The 26,030-nt window shown below is 46.7% G+C and overlaps 1 protein-coding gene across 1 annotated transcript in view; it reads left to right on the top strand.

The window, feature by feature from the left end:
- The window catches only part of SEMA4D (semaphorin 4D), a 106,402-nt gene that overhangs the window by 4,882 nt on the left and 75,490 nt on the right, over positions 1 to 26,030 (top strand). The gene's annotated exons all lie outside the window — the stretch shown is intronic.

Below are 26,030 nucleotides of genomic sequence, written 5' to 3'. Positions count from 1 at the left end.
TGAGCCGCCTGCCATCAGAACGGGCTGTAAATACACAGCCCATTTTCCCATTGAGATCAGATGTGTTCCTTGCATCTTAGTGCTTCCCAGAGGCCTTAGGGATCCTGCCCAAGTAGAGCTGTGCTGTCTGGGCATTCAGGGCACACAGGAGGTCTGTGTCCTTTGTAGGTGAGGTCCCATCATTCATCTTTCTTGAGGTGAAGGAATTAGATACCTTTAAGCCCCCTTTCAACTCGCAGATTTGTCCACTTCATGGAGTCTCACCATTTCCCCCAGCAAATGTTTATTGAGCTCCAATTGCAGCAAGAAACCAAGAGACAGAAGGCTCTGCCAACTTGGCACTTATGGTCAAGTAGCGGGTGATGGAAGGCTAAGGAGAAGAAATAAGTCAGAATGTCATGCATTGGGGCCATAGTGCTATTGTGGGGTCCAGGTGCTCAAAGAAGACAGCAGTTTGGGGGAGTTTGAGATTTGAAATTAGGTGGCTTGGTGGGCTGATGGAGGAGGTGAGGAGTGACCCAGGGGGACATCCCAGCACACTGTAGCAAGACCAGGGGGCGGGTGAGGCTGGAGCGCAGGAGCAGCCCCATACAGGTGGTGGGTTTGGCTAGATTCTGGTATGTTGTGAAGATGGAGCCAACAGGATGATTGGAGCAATAGAGGAGTCCAAGGTGACCTCGAGATTCTTGGCTCAGGCAACCTGAAGGATGGAGTGAGCATCATCCTGAGATGGACTCTCTGTGGGCAGAGCAGTTGTGGGGAATTCGGGAGGGTTGCTGGCTCTCCAGATAGTACCTGTGAGCTCCGTTGCTGTCCATGTGCTGGTGGTGAGGGGCTTTTCAGGCAAGTGAGGCTGGAGTTTGGGCGAGTGGCCTGGGCCCGGCAATCAACCTGGCTACTGCCGGCACACAGGTGTGATTTTTAAAGCTAAGTCAGCACAAGATGGCAAGAGAGTTGGATGGATGGAGGAGAGGAGAGGTCCAAAGTCAAGGGACCAAGAAGGAGTACCATCAGGGCAGGAGAAAGCCAGAGGTGTCAGGGGCATCCAGGGCCATGGGCAGATCATTCATGGGGAGGAGTGGCTGCCTGGCCAAGGAGTCCAGTTAGGCGAGGACTGAGAATTATCCTTGGAGAATTGACCTTAGCAACATGGAGGTTATCAGTGTCCTGATGAGAGGTATAGGGGAGCGGTGGGCCAGGAAAGGGGGAGAAGGAGAGCTCAGGACAGCAGGAGTCAGTAACTTTTTCGAGAATTTTGCTGTGAAGGGGGCGCTGACAAATGGGGAGGAGCTGATGGGCATAAGGATTTGAGAGGAGGCTTATGTTTCAGGTTTCTGTCCTGAAGGGAAGGACGGAGTAGAGGGGAAGAGTGATGAAGAAACTGGGGTGGGGCCCTTGCCCAAGTCGTCTGATAGGGACAGATGGGAGGCCAGCTGTTCCCCCACAAGCAAACTTTCATTGGCTCTAGTGTGCACTGCCCCTCTGCTTGGCCCTGAGGTATGCAGACAGGGGAGAGGAGCCAGGGCCTCAGAGAATGGTTATGGAAGCTTGTGACAGCAGAGTCTCTGAGTACCGCAGTGGGTGCCCAGGGGCGATGGAGCGCTCTTGGGTGGTGAGCACAGAAGGTCTGGAGAGCTGAGTTTGCTAGGCTCCTGGGCAAGGGGTGGATGCCCTCCTGGCTGAGAGGACACCTGTGCGGGGCAGGAGAAGGGCGAAGGGGGGCCAGGTCCACTGGCCTGATGGGCCTGGCCAGAAACAGAGGCTGAAAGTGGGGCTGTGTCCTCACAGCCAGAATGTGAGCATTTCCCTCCTGATGTTAGCCTGGCATTTCCTATATATAGGCCCCATCCACTAGCGAGGACCTGTGTGTTATCTGCAACACTGCCTTAATTCCATATCCACTGAACGCTACGTGAATGAGAGAGAGAACCCATCTGCAGGAGTGGTTCCTATGCCAGCGGCATCACATCCCCTGAACTTGCCACAAGTGCAGGTTTTCACCTCTACCCCAGACCCCCTGAATCAGAAGCTCTGGTTTTAATAGGCCACCCAAGGCTGGGCTAAGCACAGCCTGCCCTTGTGGGCTGAACTCTGGAGGGCAGACAGGAGGACAGAGGCAGGGCTGTGGGCCTTACTCTGGATGTCCATTAGACTTGGGGTGTTTGCCTGTAGAAACAATGTTTCGTTAACCAGTATTATTGAGGCATAATTTACGTACAGTAAAAGGTACTGTTTTAAGTACCCTGTTCAGTGAGTTTTGACAAAGGTACACAGTTATGCAACCGCCAGGAGTGGGTGAACTCTGGCCTGCAGGTCAAGTGCACCTCACACATTCATGCACCCACACCATCCCTGGCCACTGTCAGCTGGAGTTGAGCAGTTGCAACAGAGATTGTTTAGCTTGTGAGCCCTCCCCAAATTTCCTGTTGCCTCTTTGCAATCAGCCCTCCACCCAAGCAATCACTGATCTGCTGAAATTAGACTATTGTGAGATTTGTTTCTTTAAGAGTTTCAAAATGGAAGCATGTATAGTAGACTCTGTGTCTAGCTTCTTTCCCTTGGCATGTTTGTGAAATTTGGTACACATGGGTGTACCATGGTTTATTAGTTAATTCACCTGTTGGTGGATGTTTGGATTGCTTCCTGTTCGAGGTTGTTGTGAATAAAAGTGCTGTGAGCTACAACTCAACACAAAAGGAAAAACAACCAGTTGAAACATGAGCGAATGTATTATATCTCCAAAGAAGGTAGACAAATGACAAATAAGCACATGAAAAGATGCTCAGCGTCATTAGTCACTAGGGAAGTGCAAATCCAAACCTCAGTGAGATACCACTTCCGTCTCACCAGAATGGTTTTTATCAAAAAAAAAGGGAAATAATTAGTGTCGGTGAGCATATGGAGAAATTATAAATTTCATACATTGCTTTGAGAATGTAAAATGGTAGAGCAACTTTGGAAAACAGAGATTCCTCCAAAAGTTAAATATAGAACTGTCATATGACCCAGCAATTCTACTCCTGGGTAAATACCCAAAAGAATTGAAAATAGATATTCAAACAAAAACTTGTTTACCACTGTTCATAGCAGCACTGTTCACAATTTGGGAACCAACCCAAATGCCTATTAGTGGATGAATGAATAAATAAATGTGGTCCCTCCAGACAATGGAATATTACTTAGCTGGAAAATGAATGAAGTACTGACACGTGCTGCAACATGGATGACCCTTGAAAACATTATGCTAAGTAAAAATAGTCAGACGTAAAAGTGCACATGTTGCATGATTCCATTTATACAAAATATCCAGAATAGGCAAATCTACAGAGTCAGAAAGCAGATTAGTGGTTGCCAGGGCCTGGGGCAGGGGAGAATGGGAGCGACTGCTTAATATGTACAGGCTTTCCTTTGGAGCTGATGAAAATGCTCTGGAACTGGATAGTGGTGATGGTTGCATACCCTTTAAAATGGTTAAAGTAGTAAATTTTATGTTATGTGTATTTTACCACTATAAAAAAGATATAGGGCTTCCCTGGTGGCGCAGTGGTTGGGAGTCCGCCTGCCGATGCAGGGGACGCGGGTTTGTGCCTCGGGCCGGGAAGATCCCACATGCCGCGGAGCGGCTGGGCCCGTGAGCCATGGCCCTGAGCCTGCGCTTCCGGAGCCTGTGCTCCGCAACGGGAGAGGCCACAGCCGTGAGAGGCCCGCGTACCGCAAAAAAAAATAAATAAATAAAATAAAAAATGCTATGTTCATTCGTATGCACATCTGGGTGCAGACAGGTGTTTTCATATCTCTTGAGTAACTACTTAACAGTAGAATTGTGGGGTTGCGTGGTAAGTGTATCTTTAACTTCATAAGAAACTGGCAAACCGTTTTCCAAAGTGGCTGTATCATTTTACATCCCTACTGCTAATGTGCGAGCACAGTTATTTCACATCCTTGCCAACACTTGCTGTTGTCAGTCTTTTTAATTTTAGCTATTCTAGTGGGAGTTGTTGTGCTGGATCATGGACATTCTAGTTGAGTATCTTTTCCTGTATTTAGTAGCTATTTGTATTTATTATTTTACGGTTTTGTTCAAATCTGCTGACTTTTTTTTTTTTCTAAAGAGATGCTCAGGACTTACCCTGACTCTTAGTTGAAACCAACTAACTTACCAGATTAACTAACTACCTACCAGACTCTTAGTTGAAAGGCCTGGCGGGCTATGATGTAGAAACAGGGGCTGTTTTGTTTTTTTTTTTTTAATTAATTAATTAATTTATGGCTGTGTTGGGTCTTTGTTTCTGTGCGAGGGCTTTCTCTAGTTGTGGCAAGCGGGGGCCACTCTTCATCGCGGTGCGTGGGCCTCTGACTATCGCGGCCTCTCTTGTTGTGGAGCACAAGCTCCAGACGTGCAGGCTCAGCAGCCATGGCTCACGGGCCCAGTTGCTCCGCGGCATGTGGGATCTTCCCAGACCAGAGCTCAAACCCGCGTCCCCTGCATTGGCAGGCAGATTCTCAACCACTGTGCCACCAGGGAGGCCCCAAATCTGCTGGCTTTTAAATTGGGTTATTTGTCTTCATATATTTGAGTTCTAAGAGTTCTTTACATATTCTGGATTCAAGTTCTTTGTTAGATATTTGTATTGCAAATACTTTCTCTCAGTCTGTGGCTTACCTTTTTACTTTATTAACGATATCTCCTCGGGACTTCCCTGGTGGTCCAGTGGTTAAGAATCCGCCTTCCAATGCAGGGGACACAGGTTCTATCCCTGGTCAGGGAGGTAAGATCCCACATGCTGTGGGGCAGCTAAGCCCACGTGCCACAGCTACAGAGCCCACACACTCTGGAGCCCGCAATACCACTAGAGAGAGGCCCGCATGCTGCAACGAAAGATCCTGCACATTGCAACTAAGACCCGACGCAGCCAAAAATTAAATAAGTAAATAAATATTAAAAAATGGTAGCTCTCAAAGGGCATACATTTTTAGTTTTAAGTCCAGTTATATCAATTATTTTTAGTAGAGGCTTTTTGTGTCCTATATAAGAAACTTTGCCTCGCCCATAAAGATTTTCTCCTGTGTTTTCTTCTGAAAACATTATGGTTTTAGCCTTTATGTTTAGATCTGTTATCTATATTGAGTTACCTGTTAACTGGAAAGAGCTAAGAATAGAGGTTTATTGTTTTGAGTGTGGATAGCCAGTTGTCCCAGTGCCATTTGTTAAAGAAACTGTCCTTTCTCCACAGAATTATTGGCATCATGTTTGAAAAGTAATTGAGAATCTGTGTGACTTTGTTTCAGGCTCAATTCTGGTCTGTTTTGGCTTATTCACCATTGACCCTAGAACCACTCTGTATTCATGACTTGCTGTATAGTAATTCCTGAAGTCAGATAGTGAGACTTCCAATTGTACTTCCTTTTCAAAATTGTGTTGTCTAGCCTTTGCATTTCCATATAAATTTAAAATCAGCTTACCAGTCCTTCTACAAAAAAGCCTGCTTCGATTTTGACCGGGGTTGCATTAACTCCTTAGATCAACTTGGGTAATGTAGAAATTTTAACAATATTGAGCCTCAGTCAGCGATCATGGACTACCTTTCCGTCTGTGTTTGCCTTTCTTCATTTTTCTCAGCAGTGATTTGTAGTAGTCACTGTAGGTCTTATACATATTTAATCAAATTTATTCATAAGTATTTTATGGTTTTGAATGTTATAAGTGGATTTAAACATTTTTTATTTTCTAATTGTTTATTATACTATAAAGAAATACAATGGATTTTTATATTGTTTATTCTGTCACCTTTCTAAATTTACTTATTTGTTTGAGTAGCTTTTCTGTAGTCCTTCAAGATTTTTGCACAAAGATAATGACAGTTACAAATAGGGACCATTTTACTTCTGTCTTTCCAGTTAAAATGCTTTTTATTTCTTTTTCTTTTATTCCATTGTCTAGGATGTTTAACAGAAGTGGTGACAGTGGGCATTCTTACCTGTTCCCAATCTTAGGAAGAAAGAACTTGTCTTTTCATTAAATATGATGTTAGGTGAAGATTTTATATAGATGCCTTTTCTTTTTATTTATTTATTTATTTATGGCTGTGTTGGGTCTTCATTACTGCATGCGGGCTTTCTCTAGTTGCGGCCAGCGGGGGCTATTCTTCGTTGTGGTGTGTGGTTTTCTCATTGCGGTGGCTTCTCTTGTTGTGGAGCACGGGCTCTAGGTGCACGGGCTTCAGTAGTTGTGGCAGGCGGGCTCAGTAGTTGTGGCACATGGGCTTAGTTGCTCTGCGGCATGTGGGATCTTTCTGGACCAGGGCTCAAGCCTGTGTCCCCTGCATTGGCAGGTGGATTCTTAACCACTGCGCCACCAGGGAAGTCCAATGCCTTTTTATTTTGAGGTTAAGGAGGTTTTCTAGTTTGCGTGGAGTTTTTATCAGGAGTGGATGTTGAATTTTGTTATATGCTTTTTTTCTGTATCTGTTCAGATAATCATATGGTTTTTCCTCTTTTTTTCTTATTAAATATGCTGAATTACATGAGTTAATTTTTGAATGTTAAACAACCTTGCACTCCTGGCACAAACCCCAATTGGTCATGATGTATAATCCTTTTTATGTATTGCTGTATTCAATTTGCTACAATTCTGTTAAGGTTTACTTATAACTATATTCATGAGGGATATTGTATTCTTTTCCTGTAACACCTCTGTCTGGTTTCTGTATCAGGGTAATGTTGGCCCCACACAATGATTTGGGAAGTGTTCCCTCTTCATTTATTATTATTTTAAGAGTTTGTGGGCTTTCCTGGTGGTGCAGTGGTTAAGAATCCGCCTGTCAATGCAGGAGACACGGGTTCGAGCCCTGGTCCGGGAAGATCCTACATGCCGCGGAGCAGCTAAGCCCATGCGCCACAGCTACTGAGCCTGCGCTCTACAGCTCGCGAACCACAACTACTGAAGCCCGTGTGCCACAACTACTGAAGCCCGCGCGCCTAGAGCCCATGCTCCGCCACAGGAGAAGCCACTGCAATGAGAAGCCCGTGCACCGCAATGAAGAGTAGCGCCTGCTTGCCGCAACTAGAGAAAGCCCGCGCGCAGCAGTGAAGACCCAATGCGGCCAAAAATAATAAATAAATAAAATAAATAAATTTATTTTAAAAAAAGAGTTTGTGTAGGATTGGCATTGTTTCTTCCTTAAATATTTGATCGAATTTATTAGTGAAGCTATCCTGGATTTTCTTTATGGGGAGGGTTTTTAATTATGAATTCAGTTTATTGATATAGGGCTATTAAGACTTTCTAATTCTTCTTTTTTATAAATTTATTTATTTATTTTTGGCTGTGTTGGATCTTCATTGCTGCAGGCGAGTGGGGGCTACTCTCCGTCGCGCGGTCTTCTCGTTGCGGTGGCTTCTCTTGTTGTGGAGCACGGGCTCTAGGAGCTTCAGTAGTTGTGGCACGTGGGCTCAGTAGTTGTGGTGCATAGGCTTAGTTGCTCCGCAGCATGTGGGATATTCCCGGACGAGGGCTCGAATCCGTGTCTCCTGCATCGACAGGTGGATTCTTAACCATTGCGCCCCCAGGGAAGTCCCTCTATTTCTTTTTGAGTCAGTCCTGGTGATTTGTGTGTTTCAAGGAATCTGCTCGTTTCTCCTAAGTTGTCAAAGTTGTTGGCATAAAATTGTTTATAATATTCCTTTATTATCCTTTTAACGTCTCTGGATTTGCATGATGTTCCCTCTTTCATTTCTGAGCCTGGGATTCTTTAAGAAAAAAAAAAAAAAAACAGAGTGAAACAAAACCCCAGTGTCTGTCCCCACACCTGCCCAGTTACATCAGAATCTTTTGGGGTGGGAGGGAGGGCATGGATCCATGGTTTTGACAACTGCTCAGGTAATTCTTGTGCAGCCAGAATTGAGAACCTTTGACGCAGAGGAAGGAGGGATTAATCTTTACTTACTGGTAGTCCAGGCAGGCCTCCCAGAAGCGGGAGAAGGAGGATCTGAGAGAGCAGAGGAGGATTTGGGTCCTGGAGTCTGAACACAGGGTTTGTTTGGAGAACAGCAGGCCAGCAGCCTTGGCCGGGGCTTTAGGTTTGGTGTGGACCCTGGTTGGGCCTGCAGGTGCAGAGGGCATTCTGTATGTGCCAGATCTTGGAGTAAGCAAGAAATGGGAAGGAAAGCAGCTGGCCAGGAGACAAGGCCTGGAACACCAGACCACGCGGCTTAGACTTCCTTCTCTGCAGGGTTGTTGTTTGTTTTTAAGTGAGATCTCCTGAGGTACAATTTGTGATCAGGAAAGTTCACCCATTTTAATGTCCTGTTCTATGAGTTTCAAAACATAGTCATGTAACGACCACCAAATGGAAATATGGAAAACTTCCATAATTCCACAGATTTCCTTGTGTCTCTCTGGAGTCAGGTCCTTCCCCCACCTCCCTGCCCCAGCATTCACAGATCTGTTTTCCGTCCTTATAGACTCTTCCAGAATGTTGTATAAGTGGAGTCATACAGTGAGCAGCCTTTGAGTCCAGCTTCTTTCACTCTGCCTAATTGTCCAAGGGTTTGAGCAGTAACTAATGCGATCAGATCCCTGGTTAGAGGTGACTCTGGCACCTCTGGCTTATGAGTTGGAAAGGCGAGTTTGGAGACAGGGAGGCTGTTATGGGAAAGGGTGACCTAGTGATATTTATGGTAAATGACCTGCCAAATGCCTTCTATACCTGTCTCATGGAATCCTGACCACAGCCCTATCAGCCCTGTCAGGACAGTTCTTCCCTCTTTTACAAGTGAGGACGTTGAGAATGGAGAGAATAAGAAATTTATGCACGGGGTCACTCAGCCAAGAGGTGGTGGGACCAAGATGTGAGCAAGGGGGCGGGGGCCTGAAGCCTTCAGGGAGGTGCACTCTGCATACACAGCTCCTAATGCACTCACCGAGGGGTGGCCATTGGTCGAGGTATTTGAAAAATTTTAAAGATGTGTGTACCCTCGGCCATGGCGGTTCAGTGTCTAGAAGTTTATCCTAAGGAATCATGGATGTAAAGAATCATTTATTAGAAAGGGTGCCGGGTATTGATAAACAGAAAACCCAGATACCAGCTGAAAGCCCCTGACAGATGGTCAGGGATGAGGAGATACAGTTAGGCTAGCCCATCTCTAAAAATAGTAGTGTAAAATATGACTAATTTGATGGGGGATCAACATATCACATCAGGTGCTGAGAACCATTCCTAAAGCAGTACGTACAGCGAGGACCTATAATTTGTCTAGAAAGCACTGGATAGACTGTGTCCAGAACAGGAGTCACATGGTTAGTTGATGATGTGGCTTTTGTTTCCTCCTTGGTGCTTGTCTGCATGTCTCCAGTTTTCTGCAGCAATAAAGGAAAAATACAAAGAAAAATGGAAAAACACAACTTCATATCACATGTGTGGGTACACACACATATGCCTTGCGAGTCTGACACGCTTTTCTTAGACTTCTTATACCTGCCTTGTTTAAAAAGCAGGTGGGAGTTCTGTTTGTTGTACTTTTAAATGAAAAACATACTGTGGGAAACAGACCAGCCACGCCGGCCTCTCCAGACAGGGAGAGAGTAGCTGCTTGGGTGGGAGTGCGTAGCTGCCCTGAACCACGCACAAGGGGTGGGCCCGCCACTCTCCTCCAAGCCCGGCTCCAGCGAGAGCCCATTCTGACGGTCGGCATGGGGTTGGCCGCGAGGTCCTGCCTAGGCCCTGTGTGTGGTGTGTGTGGCCTCAGCAAGGCCTGATCCGTTCGTGAGTGGGGTTGGCAGCACCGGTTCCTGGGGACTGTGGGATTACAAAATGAGGTGACAAGTGAAAGTCTTGGCAGACTTTGCACCGGGATGCACATGGAATTCAGTGTCATATTTAAAACCAAGCTTCAGAGAGGTTTCGGTGCTTGTCTAACGTTGCTGAAAACATTTTATTAGAATATTAAAACCTCATGGCAATCAGGGAGCCTGGTTGCTTTCAGACCCTGAGGGCGGCTCACGGTAAGACATGTATTTGTACTGTGAGGCAGCATACTTGCATACGTGTGTGTGCACACGTGCATACATGCGTGCGTGCACACACACGCATGCCCCGCTAAAACCAAAGTTTTCCTCAGCATGGCACTCACCCCTGACCACGTACAATGCTCTCTGATATTTTGTTTAGTTGCATTGTATTGAAAACTGTTTTCACCCCCACATGGAAAAATATGAAACCCCATTTTGTCATCTGGCCCTACGTGTGGCTGCATGGACATTTTAAAATTTTGGCATTAAGCCAAATGTGCAGGCTACATATTATTTTATTTCCCACATCAACCAGTGGCTATGGTGCCCTCATCCTTGGTTTCTGTGAGTCTGGGGCTGAGTGCAGGTTGGAGCCTGGAGTAGAGGAGGTGCCCCCGCCTCTGCAACAGCTGCCATGGGGCCACACACGGGTGCCAGGAAACTGGGTCAGAGCAGAGCTCCTGATCCACAGAAGTGGATCCTTGGCGGGGTCTTTGAAGGCTGACGGAGTGGCTTGGGTTTCAAATGTGAGATCCCTCGGGCCTCCCTGGAAGCAGGGCGGCCTCCGTTATGTTTATGTCCCTTCCCACTTGACGGACAAGACCACCAAGGGAGCAGGGCTTGGTTTTCCCTGGCAAACTGGGGAGGGGGTGGGAACACAGTTTTTAAAATAGATGCTCAGTGCTTAGGGTCTGGAGATGCAGGTCCTCTCTGGTCTGTACTGATGGCTCTGAAGCCTCCTGAACCGGTGGGCATGGACTTTCTGTCTGGGGAAGAAGGTACCACTTACAGTGAGCAGAAGGGACAGACGTCCGCTTCAAAAACAAGCGAGACCCAGGACGCACTCGCTTTCCTCTCTCCCTGGGAGAGGAAGCAGCATGTGTGCACACCAGCCCTTTCCCAAGGCCCAGACTTCTGCTGAGATGTTTTATATCAGGACTATTTTCAGGCCTTGACTAGCATTTCTGTTGCAGTCCCTAAAGACAGGAAAACACTTAGTCCAAACACAGCCCCTTTTGTTAACCACATCAGGTGTCAGACTCTGCAGACCGCTGGCTGGGGGCTTGGGGAGCAGTGGCGTGGCTTCTGCCACCAGGGTGATTTTCATGAGCTTGGCAGCAGCTGTTAGCTGCACCGGCTGAGAATGGCTGGGCACTTCCCGGAGCAACCAGAGCCAGCAGGGTGCTTGTACCAGCCTGGCCTGTGCTTCTCTTTGCACTTTGTGCAATGCCTGTCTGTTGAGAGCTGAAGGAGGATGGGTCTGTTGGAAAGAAGTGTGCTCCTAAGGCTGTGGTGTCACAGTTGTCTTCTGCCCAGCACAGTGACCTCTGTGTGGCTCTGGGCCGGCCCTCCTGTCCTGGGGCACCTTCTCTCCAGGAGAGCAGCCCAAACAGCAGCAGCTGATAGACAGTGGCACTCACTCTCTGAATTCCAGGGTCAGGGTGAGCTTGTCGGGGTCAGGTCCCACCTGGGAAAGGCCACCTGCCTTCTGGCTGCCCTCTTTTCATGGCCGCCCATCACTGGCTGCTTGGCAGTGGGTTCCCTTGCCCAGCTCGGTGTGGCCTCTCTTCCTTTCCCACCTTAAAATGCAAGGGAAGGTCACCAACAAAACAGAAGCAGCAGCAGAACCGTCCGGCCTGCCCCTGCTTCTGTTTTCATCTTCCCATTTTCCTTCTTCCTTCTTCAGTGAGATGTTTGCAGACTTCACAGTGATGCACACATGACCTTGCTTTGCTCACAGATGGAGCCCAGCTGTGTGGTGCCCAGAGCACCAGCAGCCCCGCAGCCCTTGGGCCCTTGCGACACTCCTCCCCGAGGGTACTGTCCCCACTGATTGCAACAGAGGTGCATTCTGGCTGGGTTTGGTTTTGCATACACTGGGTTCTGGAGCACACCCATGGATGTCCCTCAGCTCCTGTGTGTGGCCGGCCTCGGGCCCTGCTGCACACCCAGGGTTCTTTCTTCTTCCCCACCGTCCACCATTCCATGGGGGCCGTGCACCACAGTTCATGTGCCTGCGATGCTGTTGGCTTGGTTTCTGGCTTGGGCCGTTATGAATGTAGCTTGTGAACATTCTTGTCCCTTTATTCTCCGTTCAGGATGCCCCTGCTGCCATCTGGCCCCTTGGGGTCTCTCCTTGCCACCCTCTGCCTCTCCCCAGCAAGGCTGGGTGGAAACCTCCCTGGTCATTGTAACACGGTGGTCCTTCTCTGTTCCACAGTTCTGTCTCCTGCACTGTGCCCTCTCACTCTGCCGTGCTGCTGTTCATGCCTTCGGTGAGCAGGTGACGTGCTCTGCGTGTCCCAGGCGCTGTGTTTGCAGGAGGGGAGGGGGATGTGGAGGGAGAGCACATAGGATGTGGTGCCTCCAGCTGGATGACAGCACATAGGCACACTGACGGGGGATGTGTGCCACCAGGGAGGGAAGCTTGCGGGTGGGTGTTGACCACCAAGGTTGGGCTTGAGGTCTCTAAGGTCGGGAATGCTGAGTCGGAACTCAAGAACAGCAGGAAGCAGCCGAAGCTGAGTAGGGAGAAAAGCTGTGGCAGTTTAAATAAAGCACATGGCTGTAAATCTGTTAGCATTGCTGTCGCTGAGTTGCTGTGTCTGTCTTCCCTGTGGGTGGCCTCTTGACTGCTTGGATCTTGGAGCCCTGAGATGACAAGTAAGGGTCTGGTGGCCCTGCGGCTGCCATGCTGTGAGGAAGCCCAACCCCCAAAGGCCACGTAGCACTGGGACTGCAGTGGGCAGTCCTGGTCTCTGCACCCTCATTGCTAGGACCCTGATGTGTGAGGGGATCGGCCATCACGTGATCGCAGCCCTTGGCCATCAGGACTCCAGCCGGGGCCTCAGACGTTGGAGCACAGACAAGAGTCCCTGCTGGGGCCCGTTGGGACTCCTGGCTCACAGAACCGTTGAGCGTGGGGAAGTGTCTTGGGCCACTGAGTCCAGGGTGGTTTGTTACACTCTAGTGGTGGCTGGAACAGAGTGGTGGCTCCCCAGGAAGCGGGCAGGGCCTGCGGGTCAGGTGGGGTTAGCCCGGGACACAGGTGCTGGGTCGGAACCATAACGGGTACAGTAATGGTAATTACTTGAATTTCATCCTGCGGTTTTTCATTGTCTTTGTAGCAAGGAGGCCTTTTGCCTTTTCCATAAACTGACTGTGAAGGAAAACATGCTTACACTTCATAGAATCACAGTGTGCATGCATGTTTCCTAGGGTCACCATAAGAAAGCTTCACAAAATGGGTGGCTTAGACAACAGGAATTTATCTTCTCCTAGTCCTGGTGGCCAGGAGTCCAAAATCAAGGTGTTGGCAGGGCTGTGCTCCTTCTGAAAGCTCTAGGATAGGACGCTTCCTGCCTCTTCCAGCTTCTCTTGGCTCCACGTGTCCCTTGGCTTGTGGCCACATCACTCCAAAATGTCTCCATCTTCACGTGGCCTTCGTCCTTGTGTCTCTCGTCCATGTATCTCTTATAAGGACCTTTGCCAGTGGATTTAGGGCCCACCTAGGTGACCCAGGATGATCTCGTCTTAACTCCATGATCTGAATTATTGATATGTCTGCAAATATTTTTCCAAATAATGTCACATTCACAGGCTCTGAGTCAACGTTCTTTGCAAGCTACTGGAGCACATGAGAAGGCAAGAGAAGTACTGAGTGGGGCTGGAAGGAGGCGGGTGGCCCTGGTGGGGTGGGGACTGGCCTGGTGGCTGGGTGCAGAGGGAGGGGGTGTGGACTGGGGCTGGCAGGCATTCACCTTCTCCAGGATATAGTTCAGCGAGGCTTTATCAGCAGGAAAATGGAAACTGCGGCTGCTTTCTGCATTCGTGGGAAGTTATAGAAATGAGAGTGTGGTGGAAACTTGCTGCTTTGTTAAATAATTTTGCATTGACTCAGAGGGGAAACAGGAAAGGGCCTTCTATCTTTTTATGTGGGTTTTTATCTCTGCTGCTGGAACCTTTTCTTTTAAGTAGCTTTTCTACAAAAATACCCGTTGAATCTTTAGTGTGAACAGGAAGTCAGATATGCTGACTAACTTTTCCTTTATTTTAATGGCGTTTTTATTGTTTTGAAAATGAAGAAAGAAAGCAAAGAGTAAAAGCGACCTCCTCGTGCCCAGGGTATATGCCACTGCCAGCTGCATTTCTGAGGTCTTCTCTGTGCCATTTACATACACACATATGTGTGTGCACACACATGTACACACGCATATAGATGGTGGTTTCCCAAAGATGTGGTCACACCTTAGAGGGTTTTGCAACTCACTTTTTTCACTCAGCACTGTGGCATTGACGCACGTGCTCTGCATTGCACCATGAAGCTGTGCACGAGTCTCTGAGGACAGTGTACCCTGTGTCCCTTACCCCATGGTGGAAATTTGGGTGTCTCTCTAGTCGGCCACATCCATGACAATTTTTCTTGGTGTACTCCAGTGAGTATTTGAATAGGAGTCTTAGAATGGAAATATTTGAGTCAAAGGGTGTATGCATTTTTAATTTTGACCAGAGTGGCTGGGCTGTCTGCCAGGACAGCACTGTGCCCCCGAAGCTCACAAGAGTCTCTCTTCCCCCTCACCTCCCCGCCCCGGAGCATTACCAGTGTGTTTAGTCCTCACCAATGTGATCAGGAGAAGGGAAGGTCATGGGTCTCTGACCCCATTGCTTGTTTGTGGTTTATTAGTTGTTTGCGTTTTCTCCTTGAAGCACCTGACCTTGGTCTTTATCCACTTTATTATTCACTTTAATAGAAATTGAGCTGTTGCTCTTTCACTGATTTTATTGACTTGGGGAATTTCTTTCATTTTAGAGTATTCTGGAAAAGAAAAGCCTATTTACAAGCATTTCATCCATAAGCTTTTTAACAGATACAAATGAACTTTGCTTGGAGACCCGTGAGACCATCACCTGCTTCTGTGGTTCGTCTGGGGGATGGGAGTGGCCTGAGGGGTCTGAGCCTTTCATGTCCATTGCTCTGGGACAGGCATGGGTCTGCTTTGGCTATGCCAGCCTGGCCGCCTGCCTGCAGGACATGCAATGGCCCCCATGAATGTTGGGGCCCAAAAAAGAAATTGCTGATATTTGGAATTGGCTGTGTGTGTGTTTGTGTGCATGTGTGCCTGTGTGTGTGCATGTATTCCTGAAAAAGAGTGCACAGCAGAACTGGAGGATTGCATTCCAAAAGGTTTTCATGGATTTAGGAGTGTCTGCTCACTAGGAGGCTTATAGAACTAGTTTTATATATATCATTTTGATTTTATTTTTAGCCAGATGATAAAACTCACCTCCCCACACCCCTTCCACACTTCTTGCTTGTTTAGAATGACAATGCACAAGTGAAAATTCATCAAAATGTCATAAGTAATGCAGCATGTTTTCCTGGGAGGCAGTTATGTGCCCCAGATAGATGTTGGGCAGTGTGTCCTGTTCGCACACATGGCTTTTCACTGAACCCTTCATAGGGTGCTGTGTGCTCATAGAGGATTTCTCTCCACGGTAATGTTCTGCTCCAGAGCGGGGGTGGCCCAGGCTGGGTGGCATCTCGGAAGCTGTGGCCCTGATTGTATCAGTCAAGGTTCTCCAGAGAAACAGAACTAGTGGGGTGTGTGTGTGTGTGTGTGTGTGTGTGTGTGTGTGTGTGTGTACATAAAGAGAGAGGTTTATTCTAAGGACTTGGCTTTTGTGACTGGGGAGGCTGGCAAGTCTGAAACCTGCAGGGAAGGCTGGAGACTCAGGCTGCCTGGAGTCAGAATCCCTCTTTCTTGGCGGAAGATCAGTGGTTTTTGTACTAAGACCTTCAGCAGATTGGATGAGGCCCACCCAGATTATGGAGGGTAGTCTGCTTTACTCAAAAGTCTACCAATTTAAATGGTGATGCCATTCAAAAAATACCTTCACAGAAGCCTCTGGAATAATTTGGCCAAGTATCTGGGCATTGTGGCCCAGCCAGGTTGACATGTAAAATTAACCGTCCTGATCAACACCCCCAAGGGCCTCAACCCCATGGTGGGTTATAGATTAGGTACATGAGCTTGTTTAGGGTGTACAAGGACAAGGGGTGGCCTGCTCCCTGAGCAGACAGGGGCTTGTGGCTCGTCCCCAGGGGCCATGGGGCCCAGTGCCAATGTGGAGGAAGGTAGCGTTTCTTGCATTCTGATGGTGCTGGGAGCACAGCTCTGGCCTGGTGTAGGCTGAGCCCCATACTTGCTGCCTTGGGGCCTCATTGGGACTGCTCCTTCATTCCGTCACCTCTGGCCCCATGTTTAGGCCTGAGTGACTCCCTAGGTGCCTCTGGGGAGGATACTTGTCATCCTCTTTCTATAAAATGCTTCATTTCCTGACATGGACACGGTGGAAGTGTTTATTATCTGAAAGGCTTGGTGCTCCACATCCTGGTATTTTCTTTTTCCAGCAGAAACCCTTGTTCGGGTCATGGTCTGGCTGTCCTTTCCTGTCCTCCATGCCGCTGAAGTTGACCTGTCCACCTGGCATGTTCTTATCAGGCCTCTTGGCTGTGCTGTTTTTGTTTTTTTTTTTGCGATACGCAGGCCTCTCACTGTTGTGGCCTCTCCCGTTGCGGAGCACAGGCTCCGGGCGCGCAGGCTCAGCAGCCATGGCTCACGGGCCCAGCCACTCCACGGCACGTGGGATCCTCCCGGACTGGCCACGAACCTGCGTCCCCTGCATCAGCAGGCGGACTCCCAACCACTGCGCCACCAGGGAAGCTCTTGGCTGTGCTGTTAATTGGACGATAAATAATCACAGTGAAACAGAAGAAAAGCAGTGTGGTATCTCCAGGCAGGCTTGGCCTGGTCCTCCAGTTTCTGTAGGCTTGGAAATGACCTGCTTGGTGGATAAGGGAAGGGAGACAGAGCAACAGGAGCTCTGCAGGGTTCCCCAAATTGACGAAGGAAGATGGCTCTTCTCATTCTTTTCAATCGGGTGCGCTGTTTGAGGCTAATGAATGAATGCGTGGATGGGAGAGTGGGCTGGTCCCAGAGGTGGAAGGGCTTAGGGTGGCAGGCCGGAGCCCGAGGGGCATGGGTGCCAGGGCTGTGACCCAGGGTTGGGCAGCAGGAGGGAACGTCAGTTCTGGCCCTGGCACTCGGTGTGTCTGGTGGCTTCTCACACACCTCTGAGCTGGCTGAGGCTCATAGAGGGACGTCACTAGGTTCCCGGGGACCCGCAACCTCTCCTTGCCTCTGGGTGTGTGGGGCACAGTGCGGGCACAGCTGCCCCCAGGCCTCTGAAGCTTCCCGCGAAGCCCCTTGTCTCGCTATTTGTTAGAAAAGTGCGGCCCACCTTGGCAGCCAGGGGCATGCCTGAGCGTGCGGCTCTCCTGGTGCTCAGGGGCTGTCGGGCCTCTGTGGTGCCCAAGCCTGACCCTCTGCCAACCCGGGAGGCCAGCTGGGATGCCAGTTGGGATGCCAGAGAGCTGGCACTGGAGACGCCTGGTGACAGCGGTGAGTGCCAGAGCAGTGTAGCAGCTCTGCCTCCCCCTGCCCCCAGGTCCTAAAGCACCAGCTGTTCCTCTCAGAAGCGCCTTCTGGAACTTCTTAGGGTGGCCCGGTGGGGCGTCCGGGGGCTCCCCAGTGACAGACCTGAGACCAGTTCTCTGGTCTTGACACCCTGTGGAAAGGTTAGCCAGAAGGGATGTGTCAGTGAACAAACATTCTTTCTGCCTTTTTTCTCTTCTTTGAGGGACATAGGTCTGCTGGTAGGGGCTTGGGAAACCAGCGGCTTGATCGTTTTTCATTTTTCAGCCCTGTCCTCAGTCAGGATGTTCTGGGAATCAAACTGGAAATAGATGACGAAGTGTATGTAGTTTTTCAAAAATGGTCCATGTCTGCTGAAGCTTGTGTTCTGCAGGGAAGATTAACGGTTAGAGGCCTAACCACAGAGAAGGAAAGAGAAGCTAATTTAAACAGTTTACAGAGATTATTGACTTGGCTCTCTCATCTGTGTACACAAAGGAATATTGCTAGAAACTAAGAACTTGGAAACACTCAGATAGGTTTTTATTTTGTTTGTCTAGCATAATCTTTGTGGTGTTCTTATCTGGATCAAAATGCCAATGATTTCTTGACTCAACCACCAACATGGAGTTTAAATGAGGGTTAATTACCATTCAGAAGCTTGTGATGCAAGCTTGTGAGCTGGGCGAATGAGTCAGGTTGTGTTTGTTTTTGGTGTTTACTGATGCCAGGTATCTAGAAGCTGCAGTTTGCATTTGGACATCATTGGGGTTCAGTCTGTTGGCAGCCAGTGGGAGTGGTGGGAGGACCCTGCCCAGAAGCTGCAAAGTGGCTAGAACTTTTCTGAATCAGGAGCATGGGTCACACAGTGCAGCTTCCGGGACCCAGAAATACTGCCATGGGGGTGTAGCCCCCCTTCTTTCTCTGCCCTCTTCCCTTCGTGATCTCAAGGAGGAGATGAGGAACAGGGTCCAAACTTGTCACTGACTGATTGGGCCAGAGTCTCCATTGCCCTTTGTCTACATGCAGGTCTGTTTAAGGTTCTGGTCAGCTCAGGTATGGCTAAAAGTGCAAAATGCTTCTTCAGACGATCGATGTATTTTACCGACTTTTTGGTTGCCTCTCGTGGGAAGCAAAAGCATGATTCTTTGAAAGTCCAAAGGATTGGACAAGTTGACTCAGGATCTCTGTCTGGTTTGTGATCACAGTATGAACAGACCCTGTCCCACGTGTAACGGAGCCTGCGTGCACGGTTCACGCAGGGAAAGTCTGGAAGCCGCACTCCAAACCAAGCAGCACAAGTCTGCAGAGAGTGATCCGCAGTTAAAGCTTTAACTTCCTGCTTTTAGAACTCCCTTTTATTGTTTTATTTTCATACAAGTACACTTTTGTAAATCTACTTTTCTGATAAAGTTGTTTTAAAATAGAATTTACCATTTTAACCACCCTTAAGTGTGCAGTTCAGTGGCATTAAGTACAGCCACGCTGTTGTGCAGCCATCACCACCGTCCACTTCACAACTTTTTCATCTTCCCAAATGGAAACGCTGCACAAATTCATTAAACGCCAACTCCCTAGTCCCCCTCCCCCAGCTCCTGGTACCCACCATTCTACTTTCTGTCGCTATGAATTTTGCTACTCTAGGGACCTCAGACAAATAGAATTATGGAGTATTGTCCTTTTGTGTCTGGCTAAAAGTGAAGTGTTTTTAAAAACATTTGAATCAAATTAATGTAGTCCTTTTACTCTTTTTTCCTTCATATTTAAAATTATTTTATAGTAAAAGTGATTATTTTGGTGTACAGTTCTGTGAGTTTTAATACATGTATATTTATGTAACCACTTCCACGATCAGGATTCAGAATAGTTCCATCCCCCCAAATTCTCCCCTGTACAGGCAGACCTCAGAGATATTGCAAGTTCCGTTCCAGATCACTGCAATAAAACGTATATTCCAGTAGAACAAGTCACGTGAAATTTTTGCTTTCCAGGTACATAAAGTTATGTTTACACCATACTGTAGTCTATTAAGTGTACAATCTCATTATGTCTAAAAAAAACCCAATGTATATGTACCTTAATTTAAAAATACTTTATTTGTATCATCTTTTTAGATTCTGCATATAAGCAATATCATATGATATTTGTCCTTCTCTGTCTGACTTACTTCACTTAGTATGATAATATCCAGGTCCATCCACGTTGCTGCAAATGTCATTATTTCAATCTTTTTAATGACTGAGTAATATTCCATTGTACATATATACCACATCTTCTTTATCCATTCATCTGTCGATGGACATTTAAGTTGCTTCCATGTCTTGGCTATTGTAAACAGCACTGCAATGAACATTGGGGTGCATATATCCTTTCAAACCATGTTTTCCTCTGGATATATGCCCAGGAGTGGGATTGCTGGATCATACCGTAGCTCTATTTTTAGTTTCTTAAGGAACCTCAATATGGTTCTCGATAGTGGCTGTACCAATTTACATTCCCACCAACAGTGTAGGAGGGCTCCCTTTCTTCCACACCCTTTCCAGCATTTATTGTTTGTAGATTTTTTGATGATGGCCATTCTGATGGGTGTGAGGTGATACCTCATTGTAGTTTTGATTTGCATTTCTCTAATAATTAGTGATGTTGAGCATCTTTTCATGTGTCTCTTGGCCATCTGTATGCCTTCTTTGGAGAAATGTCTATTTAGGTCTTCTGTCTAACAAATGAACTTATTTACAAAACAGAAACAGACTTATTGACTTCGAGAACGAACTTATGGTTACTGGGGGGAAGGGTGAGGAAAAGGAATCGATTGGGAATTTGGGATTGACATGTACACACTGCTATATTTAAAATAGATAACCAACAAGGACCTACTGTATAGCACAGGGAACTCTGCTCAATATTCTGTAATAACCTAAATGGGAAAAGAATTTGGAAAAGAATAGATACATATATATGTAGAACTGAATCACTTTGCTGTTCACCTGAAACTAACACAACATTGTTAATCAACTATACTCCAATATAAAATAAAAATTAAATTAAAAAAATTTTTAAAGGCAAAAAAAATACTTTACTGCTAAAAAATTTTAACCATCATCTGAGCCTTCAGTGAGTTGTAGTAGTAACATCAGAGATCACTGATCATAGATCACCGTAACAAATATAATAATAATGGAAAAGTTTAAAATATTGTGAGAATTACCAAAATGTAACATAGAGACACAAAGTGAGCAAGTGCTGTTGGAAAAATGGTGCCAGTATACTTGGGTCAATGCAGGGTTGCCACAAACCTTCAATTTGTAGAAAACACAGTATCTGCCAAGGGCAGTACCGGTAAAATGAGGTATGCCTGTATTATCCTTTATATTCACACCCTCCCATCACCCCTGACCACATAGAACTACTGACCTAGACTGTCCCTCTGGTTTACCTGTTCGTGAACTTCCTATAAATGGAGCCATAGAGTAGGTAGCCTTTTGAGGTTGGCTTCCTTCCTAAGCATAACACCTTTGAGGCTCATTCAAGTTGTTGTGTGATCGACAGTTGATTTTTTTCTTGTCACTGAGTAGTAGTCCATTGTACGCTTGAATAGAGCTGCCATAAACATTCATGTGAGGGCTTTTCTGTGAGTGTATGGTTTCATTTAGTTAGGATAAATACCCAAGAGTGGGATTTCTGGGCCATAGGGTAAGTGTGTGTTTAACTTTATAAAAACTACCAAAATATTTTATGGAGTGTCTGTCCTGTTTTACATTCTCACCAACAACCTGTAAGAATTTTAGTTGCTCCACATTCTCACCCATACTTGGTTTTGTTAGTAGGTTTTTTTTAATTGAAGTATAGTTGATGTACAATATTATATAAGTTACAGGTGTACAGTATAGAGATTGACAATTTTTTTTTTTTTTTTTTTGCGTGGTGTGTGGGCCTCTCACTGTTGTGGCCTCTCCCGTTGCAGGGCAGGCTCAGCAGCCACGTCTCACGGGCCCAGCCGCTCTGAGGCATGTGGGATCTTCCCAGACCGGGGCACGAACCTGTGTCCCCTGCATCAGCAGGCGGACTCTCAACCACTGCGCCACCAGGGAAGCCCGAGATTGACAATTTTTAAAGGTTATACTCCATTTATAGTTCTTATAAAATATTGGCTATATTCCCTGTGTTGTACAATATATCCTTGCAGCTTATTTTACACTTGATAGTTTGTACCTCTTAATCCCCTTTGTCTGTATTGCCCCTCCCCCCAACCCTTTCCCCACGGGTGACCACTAATTTGTTCTCTATATCTGTGAGTCTGTTTCTTTTTTGTTATAGTCACTAGTTTGTTGTATTTTTAGATTCTACGTGTAAGTGATATCACACAATATCTGTTTTTCTCTGACTTATTTCACTTAGCATAATGCCTTCCAAGTCTATTTATGTTGCTGCAAATGGCAAAATTTCATTCTTTTTATGACTGAGTAGTATTCTGTTGTGTGTGTGTGAGTGTGTGTGTGTATATATATATATATATTTATACCACATCTTCTTTTTCCGTTCATCTGTTGATGGACACTTAGGTTGCTTCCATAGCTTGGCTGTTGTAAATAATGCTGCTATGAATATTGGGGTGCATGTATCTTTTCAACTTAGCAATTTTGGTTTTTTTTAGATATATACCCAGGAGCGGAATTGCCAGGTCATATGGTAGTTCTGTTTTTTAGTTTTTTGAGAAACTTCCATGCTGTTTTCCACAGTGGCTGCACCACCATTTTTTTAGTCATTCTAATTTGCATACACTGTGTCTCCTTGTGGTTTTACTTTGCATTTCCTAGTGACTAATGGCATTAAACATTTTCTCACGTGCTTATTTGCCATCTCTATATCCTCCCTGGTGAAGTGTCTCTTATTTTATTGGGTAGGTTTTTTCTTCCTGTTGAGTTTTGGGAATTTTTCCTATGTTCTGAACACAAGTTCTTTGTCAGGTTCGGGGTTTTCAAATATTTTCTTCCAGTCTGTAACTTGTCTTTTTTTTTTTTTTTGCGGTACGCGGGCTTCTCACTGTTGTGGCCTCTCCCGTTGCGGAGCACAGGCTCCGGACGCACAGGCTGAGCGGCCATGGCTCACGGGCCCAGCCGCTCCGTGGCATGTGGGATCTTCCCGGACTGGGCACGAACCCGTGTCTCCTGCGTCGGCAGGCGGACTCTCAACCACTGCGCCACCAGGGAAGCCCCGTAACTTGTCTTTTAATTCTTGTAACAAAATCTTTCACAGAACAAAACGTTTTAATTGTGATGAAGTTCAACTTACCAGTTTACCGTCATTCATAGGGAGTACATGGAAAGATGATTCATTTTCTGTTACTGACCTCGTATCCTGTGATTTTGCTCACCTCACTTGTTAGTCCTGAGAGCTTTTTTGTTGTTGTTGTAGAGTCTTTGGAATTTTCTGCAGAGGCAATCATGCTGTCTGTGAAAAGGCCGTTTTATTTCTTCCTTGCTAATCTGTATGCCTTTTATATCTTTTTCTCGCCTCATTCACTAGCCAGGCCTCCAGTGCACTGTTGAATAGAGGCAGTGAGAGGGGCCATCTGCCTTGTCCCTGGTCTTAGGGGAAAGCGTTCAGTCTTCCATCACTGAGTATCATGTTAGCTATAGGTTTCTTCACAGATGTCTGTTAGTAGACTGTTGAGGTTCCCTTCTATTTCTAGTTTGCTGAGAATTATCATGATTGGATGCTGATTTTTTTCAGATACTTTTTCTACATAAATTCATATGCTTGTGTGTTTTTTCTTCTGTAGACTGTTAATATGGTAGATTACATTGATCGATTTTATATACTGAACCAGCCTTGCATTCTGGGATAAACTCCATTTGGTTGTGGTGTACCATATATATATATATATATATATATATATATATATATATATATGTATCTGGATTAAATTTGCTAATAATTTTTGAGGATTTTTGCATCTGTGTTCATGTTGGTTTACAATTTTCATGTGCTGTTTTTGTCTGGTTTTGTTATCAGGGTAATGCTGGCCTCATTTAAGTTGGGAAGTGTTTTTTCTTCTGTGTTCTGGAATAGCTTATGTAGAATTGATGTTCTTTCTTAAATGTTTGGCAGAATTTGCTGGTAAAACCATCTGGGTCTGGAGGTGTCTTTCTCAGAAGAGTTTTAAAGTATGAATTCTATTTCTTAAGTATTGTTCAGGTTACCTATTTCATCATGATGCATTGTGGTAATTTGTGGTGGTTGAGAGATTGGATTATTCCCTTTAAGTTGTTGACTTTACTTGCAGAGTTGTTCGTGGTATTCCCTTATTATCCGTTACTGTCCGTGAGGTCTGCAGCGATCACACCTCTCTCTCCTGGTACTGGGATTTGGGAATGTATTAGACCTAGTGTCTGAAATGTAGCCTTTGTTTGGAATGGGGCCAGCATCCTAGCTGAAGGCATTGCCCCGTCTCCCTAGGCTGGATTCCCTGGGTTTCCATGGTATCTTTAGGGAGTAGCAAATGAGGTGTGTTCGGAGGAAGTTTAAGGCTTTTGGCCAGCATTTGTTGCCCAGGGGTGGAAAGTTAATACACGGCACCCCAGTGACCTGCATGTCATGTCTTCTTGTGTTTCCAGAAGCATCAGTTTGCTGCCAGGGAGCAATTTCACACAGTGGGGGAGGGGGGTGGGGGTGTGTGGAATCTCACTAAAGGGTGGAAGAGATTCCCCCTTTGTTCATGGTGTTTAAGGGGATTGTTCCAAGTGGTGTGTGTGTAGTATTGACTAATTTATGTTTCATGTATTTCTAATCAAGGCCACAAACTGGGTTCGTTTTTTTTTTTTTTTTTTGGCTGCGTTGGGTCCTTGTTGCGGTTCATGGGCTCTAGGCGTGCAAGCTCAGTAGTTGTGGCTCGCAGGCTCTAGAGCACAGGCTTGGTAGCTGTGGCGCACGGGTGCACGGGCTTAGTTGCTCTGTGGCATGTGGGATCTTCCTGGACCAGGGTTCGAACCCATGTCCCTTGCATTGGCAGGCAGATTCTTAACCACTGTGCCACCAGGGAAGCCCCTGGGTTGCTTTTAAAACCCTGGTAAATTAAAACCAGTGTAGTGGTATGTTTTAGTTAGAGGTTTAAGTGGAGATTGTTTAGTAGTGGTCGTTTATTTGATGGGGATGGAAGATAGTTGATAACATGTCCTTCTGTATGATACTTTGTCTTCCTTCATCAGGAATCCTAAAGTAAACATTTTTAGAATGAGGAAAGCTGTGGGGTTTGGGCTGCTGTTACAAAATACCACAGACTGGGTGGCTTATAAGCAACTGGCGTTTATTTCTCACAGCTCTGGAGGCTAGACATTTGAGATCAGGGTGCTGATGTGGTCGGTCGGGTAGGGCCTGGGTTCAGGTCTTGGACTTCTCACTGTGTCGTCCCAAGGTAAAATGGGCGAGGGAGCATGCTGGGGTCTCTCTTATAAGGACACGAATCCCATTCATGAGGGCTCCACTTTCATGTCCTACTCACCTCCCAGAGGCCCCCCTCCTAATACCATCATGCTGGGGGTGGGGGTAGGATTTAACATGTGAATTTGGCGTGGGGGGAAATGTAAACATTCAGACCGTAACAATTTCTGATCCTGATATTGTGACATCTTCCTAAGTGAGAGAGAAAGGGTCATAGTTGTTTAGTAATTTGTCAAGCAAGATTAATTTTGCTTCATTTAATTAAAAAAAAAAAAACTGTGTCACACTGGGCTTTAGAATAAGAGAGGCATTTATGAGCAATAGAAAGAAAATAGGTTTTTGCAAAAGCAGAAGGGTTTGGAAACCTGTGCAGGCCCTGGTGAGGTTAGGGACACAGAGTTTCCTAAATGATTGCAAGTCATTTGGAGGACCAGGCCTGGCACAGTGACCGCCCTGCTTTAGTCACTGTATCACAGTCCTGTGGCAACTCAGTCTGTCCTTCTGCTGCTTGCCTGCTGCAGGCTGGTCAGGAAGTTCCAGGTGAGGGGCTGTGGCTTGGATACTAGCCACCTGGACAGCTTAGGTCTTTGGAGGGCTGTTTCCAAAAGTGGGGTGGGGAGCCTTTCAAGAATTGTAATTCTTCTAGGCGTAATTTTCCCCCTTACTACAAAAGTAGCACATGTACTGTAGGATGTACAGAAAGGAGGGGAATTAAAATCAGCCCCTCCTCCAATAGAGTTTGGGTGTAAATCCTTTTAGCCCCTGCAGCCCTAGTCTCCTTTGGGGCTAAATTGTGGGCACCACATGCTGGCGTGGTGCCTTGGGGGGCGTCCCACGTGAGATCCCAAGACCATCTAGTTCTGAGGTCTCAGAAGATGGGCAGCTAGGCTGCGAGGGCATGAAAGTACGTGGAGGCACGCTCTTCCACCCGTTCCCCGTGTCCTGTGTCCTTGTCCGCACGTGGCCGCCAGGAGGGAGGCCGGCGCCAGGGCACAGGTGGAGGCATGGTGGGGAAGGAATGCCCACTCCTTTTCACGGAGAGTGTTCAGCTTTGAGAGCTGAGAGGGGGAGCCCCTGTTAATTCTTACCTGTACGATTAGCTCTGC

Source organism: Phocoena sinus, chromosome 6 (assembly GCF_008692025.1).
Source record: "Phocoena sinus isolate mPhoSin1 chromosome 6, mPhoSin1.pri, whole genome shotgun sequence".
Taxonomy (NCBI): domain Eukaryota; kingdom Metazoa; phylum Chordata; class Mammalia; order Artiodactyla; family Phocoenidae; genus Phocoena; species Phocoena sinus.
The sequence above is the reverse complement of the archived record's forward strand: the minus strand, read 5'-3'. Positions and strand labels throughout refer to the sequence as shown.